Source organism: Marmota monax, unplaced genomic scaffold (genome assembly GCF_021218885.2).
Source record: "Marmota monax isolate L192 unplaced genomic scaffold, Marmota_monax_Labrador192_F-V1.1 WCK01_AAM20220418_F8-fsc00208, whole genome shotgun sequence".
NCBI classification, from domain to species: Eukaryota; Metazoa; Chordata; class Mammalia; order Rodentia; family Sciuridae; genus Marmota; species Marmota monax.
In genome coordinates, this window is record NW_026693914.1 from 2286749 (window position 1) to 2311339 (window position 24591).

Here is a 24591-nt window from a genome sequence, read left to right on the forward strand (position 1 = left end):
GTAGTTGGATAAGATAAAGTAAGAGAACTCTGAACATATTTTTCTCTGACTTGTTTCATTTAACAATATGTCCAGAAATCTTTCCATGATGATACATATGTCTACCTTAAAAAAAAAAAAGCCTGTATAGTGTTTATTGCACGATACGATGTACCGTCCTTCACTAACTTCCCTCTGGGACACAGCAAAAGTGAGCACTCAAAGGTGGAGGTATTGGATACAGGTGTTGGGAAGGACAGAGAGAAGGGGAGACTGGTGGCCCGGCTAAGAGCTCACCACAAGGGCCCAAGTCACCATCTTAGGTGACTGGGAAACAGCCTTTGCTCCTGAGGCCCAGAAACGAAAATGAAACCAGGTTTCCCAAACCAGGATTTGCAGAAGGTGACGGGCGAGGAGCCGTCTACAGTCCCCATTTAATGAAGTGCTGACTTGAAAAGTCACCTCTGTATCTTTGTCTGTTTTTCTGATTACCACTTAGGAACCACTTCTTGACCTTTTATGGTCGTTGTTTGACCCTTCAAGACTGAATTGTTTGCATCTTCCCTCCTATTTTTAAAGTTATTTTAGCTTTTCCTTAAAAACCTGTGGATTCTTTCTCAACAGCCTATGACTTATTCTTCTATGGATCTCATTCTGGTGTGTCATTTTGATTATCATTTTTTGTAATTGTTGCATTACATCATTTTCTTAAGTGACTACTGGGTTCTCCTTTTTTTCCTTAGAAAGTTTTCTCACTCATAAGAATTCTTTTTTTTTTTTTTAATACTGTTCTCTAACATTGGATTTGGCATATGCTTAGATCTTTACTCTGGGTTTATTTCGGTGTGTGAGGTAAGGCGGGGCCTCAGGCCCCTAAGGGGGTGGACGTTCCTGACTGGCCATCCTTTCCTGTGGAGACGTCACCGACACCTTAGGCTAAGTTACCACCTGTTCAAGCATCTGCCTCAGCTTCTCGTCTGCCTGTTTATTCTTGCCTCGTGACCACCTTGATTTCCCAAATGCCCACAGAGTGTGTTTTGCTCCCCAACAGGAAAAGACCTTATTCATTGTGCTTCTTTTTCAAAAATTTCTCAGCCATTTTTGGGCATTGCTTTTTTTTTTTTTCCCGAGTGGATTTTTGAAACATATGGAAAAATCTCTTGTCTGGATTTGAATTGTGATCATGTCATGTTTCTATATTAATGCAAAGTTTTAACGTATTTTTTAAAATTTTTTTCTTAGTTATACATGGACACGATATCTTTATTTTGCTTATTTATTTTTAGGTGGTGCTGAGGATTGAACCCATGTACAAGGCAAGCGCTCTGCCAAGGAGCCACAACCCCAGCCCTTTAATGTATTATTAAGGTGGAGGCTCCTCAGGAATATTACCCGAGCCTTCTTCTGTGCTCTTCTATCAAGTTTCATAATTTTCTTTATATATGCTTCTTTAGGTTTGGCTGGATATTTTATAACTTCTGCTGCTCCCAAGAGACTGGCATCCATTTTTCTATTCAAGTTCTGAATTGGTTATTGTTAATGAATAGAAAAGGTATTAGATTTTTTACGTTGACTTTAATTCAACTTAGTTCTATTTGCTCTAATAGCTTTTCAGTCAATTCTCCTGTATTCTCTGGGTTGATAATCATTATGTGCAAATAGTGACAGTTTGGTCTCTCCTTTACCAATATTTATACCTCATTTTGTTTTATTTCCTTATTGCATTAGCCTTTTCTTCCATTATCATGTTAAATGGCAGGAATTACAGCATTTAAACTTTTATTGAAACTATTTTTAGTGAAAATTACTCTAATATGTGACTATTAAGAATGATATTTGTGGTGGGTTTGCTATAGTGGGAAGGGAACTTCAGCAGATTGAAAAACTTTTCTTCTATTCCATCCATCTTTTATTATTAAGATGGTTCCATGTCAATATAAGACTCATTGGAAATAGAAGATGTTTGCCCAATAAACCAGTAGATGTAAACAGTAAAACTCACACCTGATAGTTCTTAGCCCATTTGTGATGCTATTAAAAGAATCTGATACTGGGGGAGTTTACAAAGAACATAAACGTAAGTCACCACCACCAACCTAATATATTTCTCACAGTTCTGGAGGCTGGAAGTCCAAGATCAAGGGCTGGCTGTGGTGTCTGGTAAACACCGCGTTCTGCTTCCACCTGCTGTGTCCTCACTTGGCAGAAGGGAGAAGGGCCAGAGAGCTCTACCTTCAAACTTGAGCTTTTCTAAAAGGATGCTAATCCTATTCATGAGGGCTGAGCATTTGTGACCTAAAAGCCACATCTCTTGGTACTGTTGCTCTGGGGATTAAATTTTGATAGAGTTTTTTGGGGGGACTCTATGATTCAAACCACAGCACCTTCTCAACCAGGGAGTGCTGGATGAGGTAGTTAGAAAGTTGATTGATTGTTTTCCTCCTGAGAAGAAGGGGGTGGAAATCACTCCCCATCACAGCCTTGAATTCTGCAAAATGGAACTTTGTCATAACTGCTAAGTTTTCACTTTTTAAATGAGAAAATGTGTTGGATTTTATCATACCTCTTTGGATACCCACTTAAATGATCAGAATGCTTCTTCCTTTCATTTGTTAATATAAAAATTATATTTCCTACTATTGAACCATCCTTTAATTCCTAAAACAAAATTAAACTTAAGTATTATATATTACCTTTAATGCACTGATGAATTTGATTTTTCCTCATATTTTTTTTTGCCTCTAATATTTAATAATGAAGTTGGCTTTTAGGTATTTTCTTGCTTTCTGTGCTCCACTGGGTTTGAAATCAGGTCATGCTAGTTCATAGGATTAATTTGCAACTTTTTCATTTCCTTCTGTGCTGAATAGTTTATGTATCATCAGAAACAGTTCTTTGAAGGTGTAGTGGAACTTGGCCATGAACTCCCTGGGGGCCATGACCTTGAGCGGAGGTCCTGTTTAACCTCAGATTTGTTCCAGGTCCTTCCTCTGCTTTGCTCTGTATGGAGGGGAGTACCAACACGCTGGCTGGCCCTCTGGCTCTCAGGAGGGTTGGTCCAAGGGAGGCAGGGCTTTAAAAATGGAAGAAGGGATGTGGAGAGAAGCTAAGGTGGGGGTCTCTCCTTATTTCACCTGCTTTGGGTAGCATCCCTGATAGCAGCTCCAGCCCTTTATGACTCCCATCCCCATTTCCAACCTGTGCCTTGAGGGTCCATCTCCCATGGGACTGGCCCCTTCTGGAGGTGCCCACCCCTTTTCCCTACAGCTTCCAGCTGTTGCTAGGCAACCCAGGTAGGTTCCTGGCTGTAGGTAACCAATTCCCTGTATTAACTCCCTTGGTTTGAGATACCTACCTTTCTATGTTCTGTCTGGTTTCTGACTCATATAGACCTTGATTTAATATCTCCTTAATCAGCTTTGATCCTTTAGTTTTTAAAAATTATATATCGACAAATTATAGTTGCATGTATTTATGGAGTAGAAAGTGATGTTATGATCGCTATGTTGTGTTGAATACAAGCAGGAATGGTTAAATCAAGCTAATTAACCAATCCATCACCTCAAACATGTGACATTTTCTGTGATGGGAACATTTGAGATTTACTTTCTTAACCATATTGAAATGTTGTCTATGTTTTTTTTTTTTTCTTAAGGAGTCAGTCACCTATTTCATGTTGATTTTCAAATTTGTTAGAGTGAAGTTGCATATAAAATCCTCCTATAATTTTTAAAATCATCTTTACTTCAGCAGTCCAACTCCCATTTCCGTCCTGAAAGTTGCTTATTTGTATGTGTGCGCGTGTGTTTCATGATCAGACCTGTCAGACGTTTGTCTACTTTATTAGGGTTTTGCTGGATACTTTACATAAATCTTTATTTAATCTCTGTACCAATTTCACGAAGGAGGTTTATACGATCAGGAAACTGCAGAAGAGAAAATTATTCCTTTACTTCTCGGGTCCACAGGCCTACTGAGTTGTAGACCCGAGCCTCGAACTCAGATCTGTCTGAATTCAAAGCCCGTGCCTGCCTGGCGCCGTCAGACAGCAGAACGCTCTGCGCCAGATTAAAAGGATCATCACGAGCAGGCTTGACATTTTCTACAAAGAACATGGATTTCTTTTGTAATTGGGAAAGAAGTTAATTAAGCCTAAACAAATAATTATAATAAAAATAGCCCTGAAAGAAGAGGAAATGTCACAGCACAGCAACTTAGAGTTTGGGATGTCTGTGAGCAGAGTGGGGGGGGGGGGGCGGGGTGCACTCTCCCTGCTTTGTGCTGGCTTTAGTGGTTGATTCAGACCTTGGCCTCCGCTCCCCACCAAGTTACCCCTTTGTAGAGCCGAGGTCTTTGCAGACAGGTGAAGGTCCTGTCAACTGGCCCACTGGGGACATGGCTGGATGGACTGTGCTTTGGGGTGAGGCCACCTGGCAGTGCCCACCACAGTACCTGCAGCCGGACATTGCACTCTGTTCTTCCCCAGGGTGGCTGGAGGCACTGAGATTCTCCATAGGGACTGGGCCAATCCCCACCGGCAGTGTTGATTGCCCGATCTCCTTGGCCTTGGCCGGGGGCAACCAAAGAAGGATTGTTTTCTATTCCTACTTCCTCTCCAGTCCTGAGAGCTGCTTGTATGGTAGAGGAGCTCCTGAAGCCTCCTAAAATAGCCCTCTGCTGCAACGAGGTAATGCGATGCACACCACAGTACGCATATTGATTTCTATTTTTGGTTCTTATCAAGATTTATTTTTCTTCCCTTCAGGTAAATAGTGACCTTGGACTCACCGCCTTCCATATTTGCAGCCCGGGTCAATGAATCTCGGTATTGACCTCAGGGCCATCAATAGCCGCTTATTGTTGAGATATTTCAACGTCAATAAGTGGCCCCAAGGAGGTGGGTGGGGGCCTGCCCAGCATGCCCAGCAGCTAAAAAACCAATCCCTTTCCTCCCAGTTGTCATCTTGGCACAGAGGGGGTTGGTTCTAAAATTGATCACCTCTCTTGCAGGAAGTGAAGACAACAAACTCCGGAATATTGCCTGAATCCCACCAAGGGAACGTTCTCAGAATTACGATCCGTGACTAGAAAAGGAAAGGAACCCTTGTGTGTGGTGTGTTCTCCCTCCCAGGGTCACACTCCGTCCCACCAGAACGTCCAGGACTTTGGAAAGAGATACCTGGTCACCAGAACCTCTCTTAACCCGCCCAGACTTACCTGGTTGGAGACCAAGCGGGCTGGAGTCCTGAAGAGCTCACGTGGCATGGTCGGACATTCCTAGGAGCAGACCCTGGACCTGCTACCTACAGGCCGCAGCCTCCGTGGCTGCACAAGCAAGGTACTGCCTTCTGGTTGTGGAGTCAGGGGGGTCGGGGTGACGGGCACCTGGCAGGTGTCTCATAACCCCATCTGGCTGCTTTATTATTGCCGTCTTTATAGAGCAGAGAGATTGAGACCCGCCCTTGGATCCCTCATTCTCTTCCTGTCACACCCTGGTTTTGTGTCCCCACTGGCCGGACCTTGGGCTATGGGCCACTATGGGTCCCACCCACTGGGAGGCTGGGGACGTGCAGGGCTGAGCCTGGCAGGGTTCTCTGATCCAGGGCGGGCTGTCTGTGTCCTCGGGTGGGTGAGCTGGGGGGCGTGTCCACTCGCTCCAGTGTGAGTGCCAAGGCTCTCTGTCCCTGCTGTCACCTCAGAGTCTGCAGCTCTGAGGAGGGCACTCTCCCAGGTGGCCCTCCCCAGCCTGGGCTTGCCCGAGGTGGTTTGCACTTGAGAGCAGCCTTGGGGATGATGGAGAAGCCGGGAAGGGAGGCAGGCCTCTCCTGTACCTGGACACTGCCTTCCAGCCAGCGTGGTGACTTGTCCTGGTGTCCATGGCAGATGACCCCACTCAGGTGGGAAGAGGCCGGGAAAGGAGGGAACCCAGGGCAGGGGCTTCGCGTGGATTTCACAGAGTGCCCAGAGCCACCCTGGGAGGGAGGCCTCCGTCTGCTGAACTGACAGACAAGGAAACGGGTCAGAGAATTTAAGAGCCGAGATTTGACTGAGCTCTGTTTGGAAGGGTTCTGGGGGCAGAGGAGAAGTAGGACCGGGGCATTCAGGCCTCTGATTTGGCTGGAGAGTTGGTACAGATGCCCTTGGAATCCTGATCCTGCCCTGGCTCTGAAATTCCGAGAATATTGATCTGAAATTACAAGAATAGAAGTAGGAAGCGCCAACGCGGCTCGTCGGGTCCTGGCATCGTGGCTCGGCCCTGGGAGCCGCTTCCTCTCTGGCCAGCTTTGGGCCTGTTCCCAAATCTGCAGTCTCCTCTGGACACTGGCTCAAGCTGCCAAAAATCCCAACTTCAAAGCAAACACATCGAATTCAGAACTCTCAGGCTGAATTATACATTTGCGTATGCAAATCAACACTGGACCTCCACACAGTCCCCTCCCCACCCGGCACAAAGCAAAACGCCACACGCCACACGTTAGCAGGTGGTGACTACAGCGAATGCTGATGAAGCTTCAGGAGGAGCAGGGGGTGGTCATCCCTTTCTTTATGCGTCAAGGGCACAACACGTGTTCCATGCTCACCGCGTGTCAGCCAGCGCGCTAGGACCCAGACACCAAAGATGGAAATCCTTGTGTCAGTTGTTTCAAGGAGCACAGGTTGGTTTGCCATCACTGTGTGTCTGTGGGTCGACGTATGCGTGTGTGCATTTGTGTGTCTATCGAGGCGTAGGTGCCATAACTGCAGGGTCTCTGCCCTTGAGGAACTCAAAGTTCAGCAGAGAACAGACGTGCAGACAGTTACGATATAGTGAGAGAACAGGTTTCATGTAGGCAGGATCAAAGGACAGAGGAGCCTAGAATAAGAAGTGCCCAGGGCTAGCGGGGAAATTGGGAAATACTTCAAGGAGGAAGAGAGAAGGCTGAGCCAACGCACCTCCCCCACGAGGAGATGCACCCACCCAGACGCCATGAGGATTAGGACACCTGCTTCTGCTTAAAATGGATTTTTGCCCCTAGTCAGGTCGTCCAACCAGAGACCACCACTCTGCCTTCTGACCTAAAAATGAAAACACGCCTATCTTTTAAAACCCATCCGAGAGCCGAGCTGGTTTATAAGTCATTCCTGGGACCGGAAGAGACCCATCGCGGTGAGGAAGGTGGGAAGAGAACCAAACCAACAGCATATCGGGGTCAAGACAAAACCCAGACGAAGGAGCCTCTGGGAGTCACGGGGAGGCTGACCCGGCAGACCCCCCAGATCCCGACTGCAGAGCCCCGTCGTCCCCTCCAGTTCTCCATGTGCCTGGAAGTGATGGAGACAAGCCAGGATGCTGGAGAAAAGCCCTTGAAATACACCAGGACATCAGCGAGTACAAGGCAGCAACCAGCCCAAGGGTGGGACCCAGAAGCAGGAGGTAGAGAGATCACCCCAGGCTCAAAGCCAGGGTGGGCTTGGAAAGCAAGGGCCCCCCGAGGACCCCAGAGCCAACACCTGGGGTGCTCAGATCCCACGTCCTGCTGCAGCAAGTCCCCAGGCCACTCTCAGAACATTTGAAGTTCGTGGTGAACTGTCTGTCCCCAAGATGCAGTGGCGCTCACCCTCAACTGAAGCATAGATTAAGTTGACTCAGCCTCCTGCCTCAGCGAGTAATTATGTGCTTTAGTCTTTACTGTTCTTTTATACACAATGTCTGAAATATAATTAAAAATTATAAAACAGTCGATGAAGCAGGAGGACGTGCCCTATAATCAGGAGGGAAGAAAAGCCGGTGAAGCAGAACCGTGAGTATCCAGAGGTGGCAATGAACTAGCGAGAACTCTAAAATGACAACTTAAAATATTGTCATGGCTCCGGTGCGAGAGGTGAACGATGTGGAAGAACAGATGGTGGATTTCAGCATCTGACTGTCAAGGAGAACCAAAGGATTCTTCTCAGACTGAAATCTACTAAGTCATCAACACGAAATTTACCCAGGGAGCTGAATCGCCGTCTGAACACAGTAGAAGAAAGAACCAGGGAACTTGAAGAAGGGTCAAAAGAAATCATGAGACTTCAAGCAAAAAGAGAAAACAGAATGGACCACCGTCGGAGCCCCATGGGAGAGTGTCCATGTGACTTCAGGTCTGTCATTAGGGACCCGGAGGAGAGGACTATTTGAACAGAGAGTAGTCAACACTATTCTGCAATTGATCAACCCGCAGATCTAAGAAGTTTAATAATCTCCAACTCATAAACAGACAGAACCATACCTCGCCACGTTCCTGTCAAACTGCTGAAAACCAGAGATGAAGAGAAAAATGTTTAAAGCCACCAACTAAGAAATTCATAATGCATGAAGAGAAACAGCCTTTAGGGGGATGAGTCACTCCTCTTCAAATAAAGGAGGCCAGGAGACAATGGGTGACATCATTCATGTGTTAAAAATAGAAACATGAGACTCCCAACCTAGAATGTCACATCCAGGTGAAAATGGACAGTTAAAAAAAAAAAAACAACAACAAAGAGAAATCCAAACACTTTCAGATAACGAGGTTTCCCCTGCAGATGGACCCGTGGGAATGGCTCTAGGTTCTCCAGGCTGGAGGCCATTGCTCCCGTGGGAGCCTTCACCTGGGGAATTGCTGGAGAGAGCACTCAGGCAGAGCCTGGACATCACTGAAATGTATATTTATATTTTATGCAAATGTATGTTAAATTTTCTGTAGGAGACTTGGCTAATGTACAAATAATAATGATATTTTTGTGGGGCTTGTTTCTTATGTAGAAGTAAAATAGGTAATGGCTAGAGCACATTGTGTAGCAGCAAGAGCTTTACAGTGTTGTAAAGCAGTATGGAATCATCGGGAAGAAACCTGGGCTAAGTCGGGGATGCATATTATCACCCAGGGTGGCAATGAAAGATTAACATAGAGAAGATCGATAGTAGGGACAAAGTGGGAGACTGAAAAATAACTAGTCCAAAAAACATGGGTGGAGACAGGGGGACAGATGAGGGGACCACTAGGAAGCCCCGGTTGGAAGCAGATTCACATTTTACCATATCAATATTTTAAAATACACAAATGAACCTAACTCTCAGATTAAGAGACATAGAGTATTAGAATGGGTAAGAGCAGGATCTGACTATATATGTGTTCTTTTAATTTTTAAAATTTGTTCTTTTTAGTTCTACATAACAGTAGAGTTTATTTTGACACATTTGTACAAACATGGAGTATATCTGATTCTAATTAGGATCCCAGTCTGGTGGATGTATGTGATGTCTGGATTCATAGTGGTGTATTCATATACGTACAAAGGAGAGTCGTGTCAGCTTTATTCCACTGTCTCTCCTGTTCCCATCCCCCAATCCTTTGCATTCATTCCTCTTTGTCTAATCCATTGAAATTCTATTCTCCCCCCACCCCTTGATGTGTGTTAGCTTCCTCATATCAGAGAGACCATTTGACCTTTGATCTTTTTTTTTTTTGAGATTGGCTCATTTCACTTAGCGTGAGAGTCTCTAGTTCCATCTATTTTCTGCAAATGCCACAGTTTCATTCTTCTTTATGGCTGAATAATATTCCATTGTGTGTGTGTGTGTGTGTGTGTGTGTGTAACCGACATTTTCTATATCCATTCATTGGTTGAAGAGCACCTAGGTTGGTTCTATAGCTTAGCTATTGTGAATTGAGCTGCTATAAACGTTGATGAGTCTAAGTCACTGTAGTATGCTGATTTTAACTCCTTCATATATACCAAGTAGTGGATAGCTGGGCCAAATGGTGTCTATATGTGGTTTATAAGAAGCCCAACTTAATATAAAGTCATGGGAAAGTCAAAGGTAGCCAACACCAAGCATTAGAAAGCTGTGTCCGGAGGGTACCACAGCAGACATCCAAAAGAGGAAGAGAAGAACCATCTCATAACATTGCTTTTCTTTACTTTCCTTTTCACTTATTTATTTAGTTACTTATTTATCTATTTATTCATTTTTCACCATGCTTTACTTTCCTTTTCACTTATTTATTTAGTCACTTATTTATCTATTTATTCATTTTCCTGCATGCTGGCCAAGTACTATACCACTGACCCACACTGCCAGCCCCCCTTTCATATGAAAAAAGAGCGAATTTGTCAAAAGATGGAACAGCCTTAAATTGGTCTGTACCTAATAACAGAACCTGAAAATATGTGGAGCAGAAATTGACAGAAATAAAGAGAGAAATAGACAAGTACACAGTTGTACTTGGAGATTTTAGTGCCCTTTTATTGTTCGTTGACATAACAGATAAACAAGACATCAGTAAAGAGCATACAGGGTTTGAACAATGCTGTGAAAAACTTGATGTAGCAGGTGTCTGTGGAACACAGTTGCATTCAGCAATCACACAGCGCAGTTCCTTTGCAAATGTATGTGAATACTCACCAAGATTGACCATACGCTGGGTCAAGGAAAAAAGACTGAGATTAAAAAAAGGAAATCCCAGAGTGTGTTCTCTAAGTATTACATAATTAAATCATAAATCCATAACAGTAAGATTCTAGAAAATCTGCATAAATTGAAAATTAAGCAATATACTTTCAAATAATCCATTGGCCAAAGAAAGTAATTAGAAAGTATTTTAAATGCAAATGAAAACATATCAAACATTGCAAAATGAAGATAAGTCAGTGTTCTAAGGGCAATTTACCACTTTAAGTGCTCATAATAGAAAAGAAAAAAGGTTCAAAATCCACTGGAGGGAGCCAGGAAAAAAGCAAATTGAAATCAAACTAGAAGGATAGAAATATTAGAGATAGAAGCAGAAATCCATGAAATAGAGAACGGAAAGCAATAGATAAAATCCATGAGGGAGATGGGTCCTTAGGAAAGATTAATGAAGTTGACAAACTCCAACCAAACTGAGAGAGAGAGAAAAACAAATTTCCAATATCAGAAATTAAAAGAGCCATTATTATGACAAACTCCATGCACAATAAAAGGATGATAAGCTAATATTATAAAAATTGTATGTTAATACATTTCACAAATTGAGTGAAATGGACAACTTATTTGAGAAACACAATACATCACAAGAAAATAGAAAATCTGAATAGTCTTATGTCAATTATAGAAGTTGAATTTAAAAATAAACCCTTCTCACAAAGAAAATAAATTTCAGACAGTTTTACCAGTGAATTCTCTCAAACTTTAAAGAAGAAATCGTACCAATCTTATACACACACACACACACATAAAATGAGGGAATACTTCCCTCCTTAAAACATGAAGTCTGTATATCTTCAACACCAAAATCTGACAAAGAAATTTCAAGAAATGAAATTTATAAACAAGCATCTTTCATGAACTTATGTATAAAAATCCCCCATCCTTCCAAAATGCCCAACAAATTTATTCTAGTGATTTTTTTTTAGAATTTTTTTTTAGAATTTTTTTTTAATATTTATTTTTTAGTTTTCGGCGGACACAACATCTTTGTTTGTATGTGGTGCTAAGGATCGAACCCAGGCCGCACTCATGCCAGGCGAGCGTGCTACCGCTTGAGCCACATCCCCAGCCTCTTCTAGTGATATTTTAAAAGAAAATTCTAACAATAAGTGGGATTACCCCAATAATATGAGATTCATTTAACCTTTAATTATCAACTTATATAATTGATCATATAATAGGATAAAGAAGGGGAAAAAACACTTTGTCATCTTCATAAGTTCAGGAAAAGCACTTGGCAAAGTTCATTCATAATTTTGAAAAAAGTTCCCAGCATCCTAAATGTAGAAAACAATAAACTTTCAATTTAGTAATGGCACCTATGAAAAACTTAAAGCTAAATCATACTTACTGATGACACAGTTTTAACTTTTTCCATGAGATTAGAAAAAGGGCAGGGATACCCATTCCCACCACTTCTGTTCAAAACCTGGCCAATGCAATAAGGCAAGAAAAAGAAATGAGATCTACAAAAATTGAAAAGAAAGAAGAAAACTTCTCATCCACAGATGACACCATTATACATTTAGAAAAGCCTTATGATTTTATATAATTCCTAGCATTGACCTGAATTTAGCAAGCTTTTAGAATACAAGGTCAAATATACAACATCCAATTCCGTTTCCATATAATAATGAAGTATTAGAAAATAAAAATTTTAAAACAAAATCATTCAGAATAGCATAGGAAAAAAATCAAATACTTATGAATGAATTTGACAAAAAGATGTACAAGACCTCTGCACTGGAAAATCAAATCTTCATTGAGAGAAATTGAGAAAGACCTAATTAGGGCTGGGGAGGTTGTAGCTCAGTGGTAGAGCAGTTGCCTAGCATATGTGAGACCCTGGGTTCCCTCCCCACACTGGAAAAAAAAATACCTAATTAAATGAGAGATGCGTCTCGCTTATGCACTAGAAGAATCAGCATTTTTAAGATGGCCATCTTCCCCAGACTGATCTATACACTCAGTTGGATCCCAATCAAAATCCCAATCAATATCCCAATAGGTTTCTTAATAGAAATTGTCAAGCTAGTCCTATAATTTACATGAAAACAGTAAAGATCTAGAAGAACCAGTCTGGAAAAAAACAACAACAATGTTTTACCCAAGAAATGTAAAAACACAGCCCACAAACGTCTGGTGCAAGAGCCTTCAGGACAGTAGCCTTGTTTTGGCAGTCCCTCCCCCACCCCCCGGAATGCTCCATCAGCAGGGGAGCAGGTATCATGCTATATTCCATCCCTGCAATGGGATACGGCCCAGTGGCCCAGTCATAGGAGCACCGTGGCACACACTCACGGGGACAAGTCCCTCACGTCACCTGAACCAACAAGCCCAGTCAGAACACACTCTACGGTTTCATTTTTATGAACTTCAAGAACAGGCAAAGCAAATCCATGGTGACAGACATCAGAAAAACGGTTGCCTTTGGGTGAGGGTGGGGTGGGTTGACTGGTGAGAGGCCCAGGGAGACTTCGGAGGTGATGAATGTTCTGTATTTTGATCCGGGGGTTGTTGCGTGGGTCTACACCACAGCCCAGACCCATCAAATCCTTCATTTTGCTTTATGTAGCTTAAGCTTCCATATCAGAGGGTGGGGGGAAGGGGAGAAAGAGGGAAAGACAGGATGGGGAGAAAGGAGGAGAGAAACTCAGAGAAATTCCATCCAGTGCAATGTCTGGATCTTGTTCACAGCCCGACTCGAATCAACCAGCTTTAAAAACCTGTTTTGAGACAATCAAGAAAAATTGATCATGAACTGGGTTGGAGAAGGTGCTAGATAATCGCTGTTACTTTCACTGGGTCTGAACATGGTGTCATTGTTCTTTGTCAGTCATGCATACGGAGGTATCCGGGTGAAATGACGTCGTGCCCGAGACTTGCCTTAAAATGGTCAGCAAAACAGGCAGCCGGGCCGCACAGAGAGGGTGGCGCAAGGTTCCTTATGGAAGCTCAGCAAAGTCGCACCTGGATGCGAGTTCCATTTCACACTCTCTACCTTTGTGTCTGATTATGGTATCCCATTAAAATGTCAGAAATAAGATTTAAATTGAAAAACATCAGCCTTAGTTTCGGGCATGCCACTCCGCTGTCCAAAATCCTTCAGTGGCTTCTCTCTCAGAGGAAAATCCAAAATCTTTGTCGTTTTGCACAGAAATCAACTAAGGGGTCATGAAATCAATCACAGTGCACCATGACTAGCATTTTTATCTTATGAAACAGAACAAAGTAATACAGAGGAATAAGAGAGACAGCTGAGAGTGCGGCATGTATCACCAAGACGGTGGGCTAGACAGCCTTTGAGTGTGTGTGTGTGTGTGTGTGTGTGTGTGTGCTTGCGTGTGTGTTTTTTCCCAGTGGATTGTGGGAAGAGGTTTGAAAACAGCCTACGTGATCTGCACCCGCGAGCCCTCCGACCCCACAGCTCTCTGCCTGGCCTCCCCCTCAGGGCACGCCCCCTGCACATCTCTCTGGGCATCCTCCGTGCCAGGCCTGTGCTGGCGTCACGTGGCCCACCCTCTGGGCAGGGCTCTCTGCTCCATTTGACTCTCCGTGCTCATGCTCCACCACATGACCTGCCATCCGTCACATGCTGCTTGCTGATGGCCTCCCTCCCTCCGCCTCCCGGCATGGTGGCTCCATGACAGCACGCTCACCCGAGTGGCCCACGGTGGCACTCAGCACCTAGAACACCGCACGGCACGCTCCAGGCACTCGATGAATATTGGTCGGTGCTGAAACTATTGAGGCCTAGAATGGTGCTCAGAGCTGGAGACTGAACAAGACCCAAGGCAGAGTGGACAGGCCCTGGTGGAGCAGCGTGTGTAGAGGACCACTCAGGCACGTGGCCCGAGGTCCTGGGAGCGTGGATGACAGCAGGGCCTACCTGTGTGCATGGGGCGTGTGGGGGGGAGTGTACGGAACGTTGTACGTGGGGCTTGTATGTGGTTGTGTGTCTGAGGGGTTGTGTTGTATGTGGTGAGTGTACATACTGTGGGATGTGTGTCTGTGAATGAGGTGTGTGCATATGTGGTGAGTGTGTGCGCCTTTGGCATGTCATTTGTGTATATTTGTGTGTTTGTGGCTTGGGTATGGTGTGTCGTATGTGGGGTGTGCATTTGCCATGTATGTGTGCTACGCACGTGACGTGCATACATGTGGGGTCCTGTGTAGGGTGTGTGGCGTGTGTGGTATGTATCTGTGCATGCTGTGCGTGTGTAGAACGTGTGTGTGTGTGTGTCTGTGTGTGTGGCAGCTGGGGATGGAGATGATGCCCTTGGGGGACCCTCCCTAAGAACAGCATGAAAACTGAGATCAACAAACCAACCATGAAAAACCAATGGTACCATTAACTGTGGTCCAGAGACCTGGACGGACCTTCGCACTGGGGGTGTCTGAGCACCACTAGTGAACCCCCAGGCGCGGAGAATCCCTCAACCACAGGACATTTGTACAGAGGCTGGGTGAGGCCACTGTACCCTCAGTGGAGGGTGTGAGTTAGGGACGGACAACAGCAAGTCTGGCAATGACTTGGGAGGATTGGGATGCACATGCCGCCAGGAAACGGGAAGCCGTGCATCTGCTTGGGGAACTGTCGGCATCCAACAGAGGAGCACACGTGACTACTCGGTGCCTTACCGATTCTATTCCTGGGCATTTATGCAAAAGAAATGAAAACGTGAGTCCATCAAAAGGGTCTGCATGCAAATGCTCATAGTAGTTGGATTAATAACAAAAACCTGGAAACAACTTCAAATGCCTGTCAACAGGAAGGACAAATGAAGTGTATTCATGCAAGGGAGTAATACTCAGCTACAGAAAGAAACAAACTATCAATAAGCCCGTGCTGAATCTCAAAAGCACTCTGTGGAGTGAAAGAAGCCAGTTACAGAAGGATAAATACAGATCGATCCCATTTGCATGAAGTTCAAGCCCAGGAGGAACAACCTCATGGTGATAGAAAACCGCGGCGGTTGTCTGGCTGATGGAGAGGGACCCAGGAAACTCTGATGCGATGGAGATGTCCTGCGTGTCTTACTGGGGTCCGTGGCTGACGGGAGCAGTCTAAGTGTGAGATTTGACTGATCGTTGTATGGAGGCAACTATTTGTCAAAATGCACCAAACTGTGCCCCTTAGACCTGGGCATTTTATGTAAATCATACTCCACCTCTCCCCCACGGCCGGGGACCACATCCTGAAGAAGGAGTAGCGATTAGCTCAGGAGGCAGGGCACAGAGCGTCCTAGGCAGAGGGAACCACCATGGCATGCTCAGGGGGTTGGGGAGAGTCCCCCAAGGAGGGAGGAGCCCAGTGCTTTTGGAGACAGCAACCAGGAGGGAAGGAGCACGGGTGGTGTCATCAGGTGCAGTGGTGAGGATTGCAGAGAGGGAGGTGGGGCCGGCCAGGGCCAGGCAGGAGGACTGGACGGGAAGGAGAAATGATTCAGGCACTTCAGGAGGACGAGTCGGGTTTGGTGAGGTGTGTGCCCTGACAGGCGGAGAAACCCGAGGTTCCCATGGGTGGTGATCCACCCACATTCCCAGGAGGGGCGAGGCCGCCTCTTGCTGAGCAACCAACCACCCAGACCCCGGAGAGTTAGAGGAACTGCCATTCTCTTGGCCCAAGATTTTGTCACCTGGCCTGGGCTCCACTGGATGGAGCTGGTCTCACCAGTGGTCCGAGGGGTGGGCAGCTACAGCCTGTACTCTCTTTCCCTGTTCCTCAACTCCATGGAGTCCCTCCAGAAGAATAGCTGGGCTTCTCACACCAGGAGCAGGACCCAGGGCACAAAGGCCCGTGTGAGCTTCCCCAAGGCCTCGGGCAGCTGCTGCCACACAGAGCGGAATTGCATTGGCGGAATCACATTGTATGGGTTAAAGCACGTCCCCAGGCCAGCCTGCACCCAGGGAGGGGACCCACACACAGGTCACTGATGTCGACTCCCTCGGCCACTTACACGCCGTGTGACCTTGGACTAGTCACTGTGACCTTGGACTAGTCACGTAGCCTCTCCAAGCCTCAACTTTCTCACCTTTACAATAGGGGCCATCGGAGCTTTTTGTCACGTGTCCTTGTTTAACCGGATAAAGCGACACCTGTAAAGAGCCCGGCCGAGAGCCTGTTGCGGGGTAATGGCGATATTTTCACGGCTGCTGTTGCTGTAGAGATGTGCTCACCACCCACCCCGCTGTCCAGGGCATGCCCTGGCCTGGCTCTTGTCGGGACGATCTGCTTCCTCCCCAGCTGTTGGGAGCAGCAGGTGGCCCCAGAAGCCTCTCGTCTCTTGCCAGCATCTGCTGCCCACCCATCCGCAGGTGCTAGGGCAGGATCCAGCTAGGATGATCCCTCCCAGCTTCTTGCTGTCTTTTTATTAATTAATTATGGGTCAGCTATTTACATGAATAATGTTGCCATGCCAACCCAGAGCAACTTGGAGTGACAGCATCCTTTGTCCTGCTCCACGAAACTGCTCCTTCAGCCCGCCTCTCTGGTCCCTGTCCCCTGGGCTCCCCCTCCCTCCTTTGGGGCCTCCTCTTTGTAACACCTGTTTCCCTCCAACCGGCCCCAGAAGAGGGCAGGACACGAGATTCCTTCAGTTTCCTTCCCACCAGCCCCCACAGGCCTAGCATCTATCAGTCGAGGAAAAAGCATAATGATGAGAAGTTGCTGGAATTCAGGAACGCTTGAAGACGGATGGACTTTATTCATCCCAGCCAGCTTGAAGAGCATTGCCGCAGACCGCCGGGGGACATATAATGGGTTCTGACTTGGGCACCGCTTGGCACCCTCCATGAATTCAGAGCCTGCTGCCTGCCCCCAAAGGCGGTCATTCCGGGATTACAGGATGCTCTGTTTACAGGTCAGCACCCGGTGGCCCTTGCCGCCCAAAGCGGCATCCACGGGCCTTCATCATCTGCTCTCCTGGAAACTTCTTAGAGTGGGGACTCTTGGGACCACCCCAGACCGACTGATCAGAATCTACATTTTACCAGGATCTCCAGATGATTTCTTTGCCCATTAAAATTTCAGAAGGCTGCCTTAATGGAGATGGCTAGGGTCACCTACTGTCGTCTGTCAATCAAGAGCACAGACCTGGGAGCCGGCAACCTGGGTGTGAATCCCAGCTCTTGATCTGTGCAACACCCATCCAGGGGGTTGCAGCACAGGTCAGGCTGTGGTGTGTGTGCCAGAGACGAGTGGAGGGGAAGCCAGGCTTGGGTCCAGTTCTCTGGGCACCTACCGCCAGGTGGGGGAGACACGTGTAAATGTGTGTGTAATTAAAGGCTCAGAGAGAAGTGAACAGGTCTGATCATTCTGCAGGCAGCACTGAGGGCCGGCCCCATGCTGGATACTGTCGTGCGCAGAGCAGCGCACGCAGTGCAACCTGACCTCCCCGGGAAGTCTGGGAGGGCTTCCCCAAGGAAGTGACGCTTGAGTGGCACATGAGGCTGCTTTGGGTTCACTGAGAGAGGAGTGGGTCGGGGGCCTGCAGAAAGTCTCATCATGGAGCGTGGTCAAAACAACAAACTTGCCAAGCCTGAGAAACCTCGGTGGGACGTAGCTCTCAGAGGTCCCTGTGGGCCTTAGGAGGGGAGGGTTTTCTGTTCTCTGTAAAATGGCGCTAATGATAGTAAAAAATGAAACCCAGGTCCCCTGTGGGTTGGTGGTGTGGGATTCTCCTCACATGGTGGGATGCTCCTGTCTGGAGCAAGGCCCTAGGGAGCTGCTTGGGGGCTGGAGGAGACCCCAGGGGCTCTGGCTGTGGGCAGAATGGCCATGCATGACCTGTAGGCCCAATGCTAAAGGCCACCACCCCCAGGCCCCCACACAAAGCCCCAGAAACTCTGCTCACAGAATCTTGGTGGGGTGGTCCCTTCCGTGAAGGCCCGGGGGGACTTGCATGTTTCCATGTGTGACCTGACGCCGATCAATCAGACGAAGGCAGCCGTCTCTCCAGGGACACGAGACCCGAGGTGGCAACTGATTAGACATGTTAAGCAGGGCCCTGGGCGCAAAGCTGCCTCGTAGGAAAGGACACAAAGCAACATTGTCCCCTTGGTTCATTCCGCTAGATTAACAACCGCGCATTAGGTGCCTGCCACGGGCCTGGTGTGGGGGGTCGGGGGCCTCAGAGTTCGGCCCTGACGGGAGCAGGCTCGGGTCCTTGCTCCGCGGAGCTGGCGCTGCAGCCGAGGGAGACACAGCAGCCAGATAGAAGCAGAGCCTATGCCTGAAGATGACAGAGACGCGCTCTGTGTGTTCATGAAGGAGGCAGCAGAGGGAGCCGAGAGGGAGGGCTGGCTGGGGAGGGGGAGGCTCGTCTAAATGAGGGGTCAGGGAAAGGCTTGGTGCAGGGTGACAGTAGAGACCTGCAGCAGGCGCAGGGACAATCTCTGAGGACATCGGGTAAGTCCCAGCCTGAGGGAGGAACTTAGCACAGGCCTTGCCCCAGCTGGGAAGCTGAGATGACCCGGAGGCGAACTCCTTAGCAGTGGGGCCCCTCGCTGCAGCAGGTGGCTTGTGACTGAGGTGTTCAGAGCAGGTGGAAGAGACCATGGGCTCAGAGTTCAGGGTCCCCAGACAGATGGAACTGACCTGATTGACAGCTGTGAGTTTATATACACAGGGGGCAAAGAGACTGGGGGATCATGGACCCAGAGACTTCGAGGCCAGCTCATCCTTTGGAGACCCAAGCATCACTCACTGCCGCTCAGAAGCCTTCCAAGTCCTCCCCATGGAAACCTGGGAGGCCCCCTCCTCTGGGCCGCTCTGCGCCTTGTGTCAGTCATGTCTGCTCTTGTCTCGCCGCATTCTGTTCTTGGCCTTTACATGTGTCTACTCCCCCACCCCAGGGCTTGGCTAGACCGTATGTCCAGTAGGTCCAGTGCCCAGCAGAGGGCTGCCACTAGAGGGAGTCTGGCTGGAGGTGGTCAGGACGCGGAAGGCAGAGCGAAGAGAGAGAGGACTGGAGACCGTCTGGACCTAGGTCTGGGGAAGTGAGTCTGGCTGTGCTGTGGGTGGTTTCTGGAAGAACTAGGAGAGACATTAATGATCAACAGTACCAACAGCCGTGGCCTGGGCAAGGGAGGAGGCTCCTGCCCTGTAGGTGAGCAGAGAGGATGAAGGAGGAATGGGGGGGGAGAAGGCCTCCTAGAGAAATTAACTGTGGAGTGTGAAGGAGAGGGTGCCATTTGAGGGGGCCCTAGGTTCAGATGCGAGGAGATGGAAGAGAGGCAGTCTGTAGCAGGTGCCCCCGCTGACACCCTGCATAGGAGACCCCGGTCTTCACTTCTCTCTGGACGAGTGACTTTTAGATGACATACCAGACATTGGACTCCAAGCAATAATGTTAATAACAGGGCAGGCCCAAGGCTATTACCATCCGCCTGCCTCGTGCTGGGTGCCTTTAATGGACCCGGATATTGGTGCAGTCAATTCAGGCGATACACCTGGCGACCAGGACACTGCTATTAAGAGGAGAGGCTGGATTTGGAGAGCTATAAAATGACGATAATGATGATGACGAGCCTGCATTGTGAGAGAACATTAAAATCAGATTAATTAGTTAATTTAAAATAACAATACCCATTAAGACCATTAGGAATGCCTTGATTCGATTTAGTATCCCAGCTGTAAACTCCCCTCCGCTTTTCTCAGGAAACATCGGATTCAGGTTCGTAAGGCTGAACTGAGGCTCCCGTTTCTCTCCTTCACTCGACAAGCCTTTCTTGAGCACCTACTCGATGCTGCACGCTCCGCTGGGCCTGGGGATGGACAGAGGAACAGGACAGGGCTCTGTTTCTGAGAAGCTTCCCTTCCGCGGTGGAGAGGGTCCGGGGAACGTCAGTGATGGCTCAGGGGACAGAGGAGGAGCAGGAGGCTGACAGAACCCAAAGCCAATGTCCCCTGTGCTGCCTGGAATGGCAGTCGTGAAGACGGGGCTGAGTGACCCTGGAATCCAAGTCTGGGCACTTGTGTTTCCGTGAGGCAGGAAGCTCAGGCTGCCAGCCACAGTCCTGAACTCCCTTTCTCACGCTACCCACTGTTCTCAAGGCTCCAAAGTTGGGTTCAGAGCCTGCTTTCCCCGTCGTGAAGAAAGACCCAGAGGAGCTCTGGCTGAAGAGACCTCAGCCCGGCAAGGGAGAGGCACGTGGAGGGAGCAGATGGGCACTGGAGGCCCCTGCCCAGCAGGATGTGGTCAATTGTGTTTGCTTCTGGGCCTGGGTTCCGGATTCACGACTACCTCTCCCTGGTGGGTTCATGTATTGAGGGGTCCTCGGTGCAGGAAATGGCCAGGGCAAAGACCCCGGGGTCTAAAGGATTCACACGTCCCAAACTGGGGGGAGAAGAGTGTTGGTGCACTCGGACGAAGTAAGGCCAGAGATGGGCCTGCAGGAAGATTCTGGACCCCCTTGGAGGGCAACGTGAAGGCACCGAAGGGTCTTTAGTAGGGTGATGACAAGATGACAACACTTACATTTTTAAAAATTCCCCTCTTGCTGTTGAGGGAGACTGGATTGGAGATAAACGTCCAGACCAGTGCCGTCCCAAAGAGCTTCAGTGACAATGGATGAGGTCCGGCCTGTGCGATTCAATAGGACGGCCATTCATCCCACGTGGCCACAGAATCGCTGTGACGCGGCTGGCATGACCGAGGGAGGGGCTGAGCTTGGCTCATGGGAACTTTAACGGCCTCAAGTGACTGGTGGCCATCCTATCGGACACAGCTTCACACCCTTCTCTAGAAATGGGGAAGCGGAGACTTTGACCCCAAGTCCCTGCTGACACCGACCTTTCTCACCTCTAATTTCATCAGGTGCACACTGAGGAGTAGAATGGCTGGGTCCAAGGGAAGGCCCACTTTTTTGTTCCTATTTCCAAAGTGCTTTCCAGAGAAGGTCTCCCGCCCGTCCTTTCCCTGTGGTGGTGCACAGCCTCTGTCCCTTCGGCTCACTGAAGCCGGTGCCAGGTGCCATCCTTCTGTTTGGTTTCTCTGTAGCTCCTCCTCTGGCTTGAGCCGCAGGAGCGGTCGATTAAGGAGCTGACTTCAAAGACAGTCCCCGCGCCTCCTGTGACCTCCCGAGGAGGCCCACTGCAGCCCGCCGATCCTTCCAAGCCCATTTTCCAGAACCGTAATAATAATAAAGGCATCACGATGCTTTCTTGGATTCCCTGTGTGCAGAGCAGCCCCCTCTGCCAGCCGGGGGTGGGGGTGGGGGGACAGCTTCAATTCCTTCCCGTTCCCAGCCCCATGCACCTTGTGTCTCTCCTCCGCATTATTTTTCAATTAACAGCCCAATCCCCTGGATCACAGTTTCTCACTTACCAGGATTATTAGTGGTGAAAATATTAACAATAATGAAAAATATGGGCGGCAACAATCCCCTCTGCCCAGAGCCCCTGATTCTGGGCTTGGTGTAATTAAAAAGCCGACCAAACAGGCAAATAAAGAGCCCGGATGTCCCCTCTTGGCCTCAGAGAGGACACTGGAGGATCGCGGACCCCAAATAGGTCATTAACACTGTGCACGAGCCATCAGCAAATACGGAGCAAAACAAATGAAGCTCTGCTGCAAGGGGAGAAGAAGCCTAATAAATCTCGTCCAAAGTGGCTTTTGCTCTGAGCCCCAAGCTGTAATTAGGGGGCGATATCAGGAGGAGCAGAGAGGAGGGAGCAGGAGCGCCACTCCAGAGGAGGATGCGCACTCTGCATGAGGCTGGCCTAGCCTCACCCTTCTCCTTCGCTCTCACCAGGTCTGCCCCTTGGGGACCCTGGGACAGCCTGGCCCTGTCCCTTCCTCTAAGCCCATGGATGATGCCTTGCACTCCACACCTCTGGCAGCAGCAGTCTGACCTGGGGCCTTTCCTCCTGCCCATTTCATGCATTGCCTTTGACCCCTGCTCCCCACTCAGGGAGAGCCTTCCTGCCCGGTGCCCCTTCGCTTCTGCAAAGCATTTCTCCAACTCAGCCCCTCCCAGCAGCCTCTGCAGATTCACCTTTCAGAGTGGGCCTCTCTGGGGATTCGAAGGAGCTGAATTCATATCTGAGCTCTGACTTGAGTGACCCTTAGATAAGTCAGTGCCTCTCTCTGGTCCTCAGTGTCCCCATCTGCAGGAGGGCAGCTTCCTAGGCGTGTGTTCTGAGGACCAAACAAGGTCCTTTTTGCAAAGGAGCCTATAGCATCTGGTTTGGGGTAGGTGTTGAGCTAAAGTGAATCGAATAACCCTCTGACCCCATGCCTTCTAGACACCCAGTTTGCAGGAATATTTTGGTTTTCATATTGCAGTAGGAATATTCTTTGTCTTTCATCTGACTGGGGTGATCTTGGCTTTTCTTTGACCTTCCTTACAATAGCTGATATAGGGCTGTATGTGCTGGGGCTGCCAAATTCTTGACGCTACGAGAGGAGATGGGTGAGTTATGGGGAAGTGCTCCTTTCTCCTTCTCCCTGGGAGACTGCCTGACCATGCTTCCAGCTGGCTGAGGCTCCTGGAGACTTATTTGCCAGGTCGGTGATGAAGGAGCTGTATCCCTTGCTTCTGGTCTTCTGGCTGGCTATCTGGGCTGCCCTCCCCACCCCCATCCTGGACCTGCTCACCCCCACCATGCACATGACCCCCTCTGCCTCCTCGAATTGCATGGTGGGGTCTCCTAACCTTGGCTAAGAAGGGAGAGCACCATCTGAATTTCCAACCATAGAGGAGTCTGCTAAATAAATCGTGTTGCCCTACACACATTTATGGTATATTTTTTTCAATGCTAAAAGCAGGTTTCAAATCAGCATGTAAAGTAAGAACTTATTTTGGTGAAGCAAAAAGAAAAGCACTCTATACGGACGAGCCAAAAATCGTCGGGAAGGATCTATACCAAAATGTTAGCGGCGGAGTTTCGTTTCTGTGTTGTGGGTGGTGGGCTAACAAAGGACTTTGATTTCTTTCTTCGTGCATATCTGTAATTTTCTGATTTCTTTACAATGAGCGCATATTTCTTCTGTTTCAACCAAATAAACAAAGGAAAGCAGGACCCGTCTCTGAGGCCTCGTTTGCATACATTTGCATGCCATCCATCACATCATAGCTCTATTCCAGAAGCATCCGAGAAGGGAGGGTCCAAGAGCAGGGCTCAGGGTCCCGGAGAACCCCGGGAGGACCTCAGGAGGACCCTGGCAAGCCCATGAGATCCCGGCCGCCTGCCCCTCCGCGTCCTGCACGCACGCAGCATCGCTGTCTCCTCGAGGGTGACACCAGCCCCAAGGCAACAACAGCTCCGTTGTCACATTTCCAACCTCGAAGGCGTCTTGCCTCCACTCCGTTGGCAGCGTGTTCATGTTATTCGCGCTGCTTTGACCTTAAGTGGCTGATTTCCCTTTCTCCCTCCCTTTCCCGTGCCGCTCCCCCCCGCCCTTCCCTGTCTTGGCCCAGCCTGTCGGAGAGCCGAGGAGCAGAGGAGCGGGCAGGGCTGTCTGGAGCTTGTCTCCTATTTTGGTACTTTGTGAAACCGGAGGATACAAAGGGCCGTGAGTCGGACACAGCTCTCGGTGCTGCGCCCTGTGTCTGTCTCCTTGCCTGGGCCGCCCGATGGCCTCTCCCAAGCAGTGGCAAAGGTAAGACGTGCCTCTTGGTCCTGGGAAAGGAATGGATCCAGGCTCCCACCCCCACCAGAGTCTGCTCAGAGACTGTCACTGTCCTCTCAGAAACACCTGCTCCTAGTTCAAACAGACAAGGTACCTGGCTTGTGCCTGGTGACATTAGGTAGGACCGGAAGCCCAAGTTCCATGGTGCCCCTTGATGGCACAATACCCAACCCATCTGTTCCCTGATCTCCACTCTCATCACGTAACTGTGGAGCTGGGTCAGGGGCTGGACGGCCTGGCCCCCCGCAGTCCCTATGCAGGTAGGACACTCCTGGCCAGCGCTGCCTCCCACAAGGCCTCCCTCCTCCACCTGCAGAGGGTACAATCTCAGCCGTGGGACTCAATGTCTTCAAGCCTCAGTGTCCTCATCTGTCCCTGAGGACAAAGCAGCCCCTACCTCCTAGGCTTCTTGTGAGAAGTCAGTGAGCTCATGTGCAGAAAGGTCCAAGGTCAGTGTCTACCCTTGGCCACGCTCAGTGCAAGTTAGTTGATCATTTAATTTTT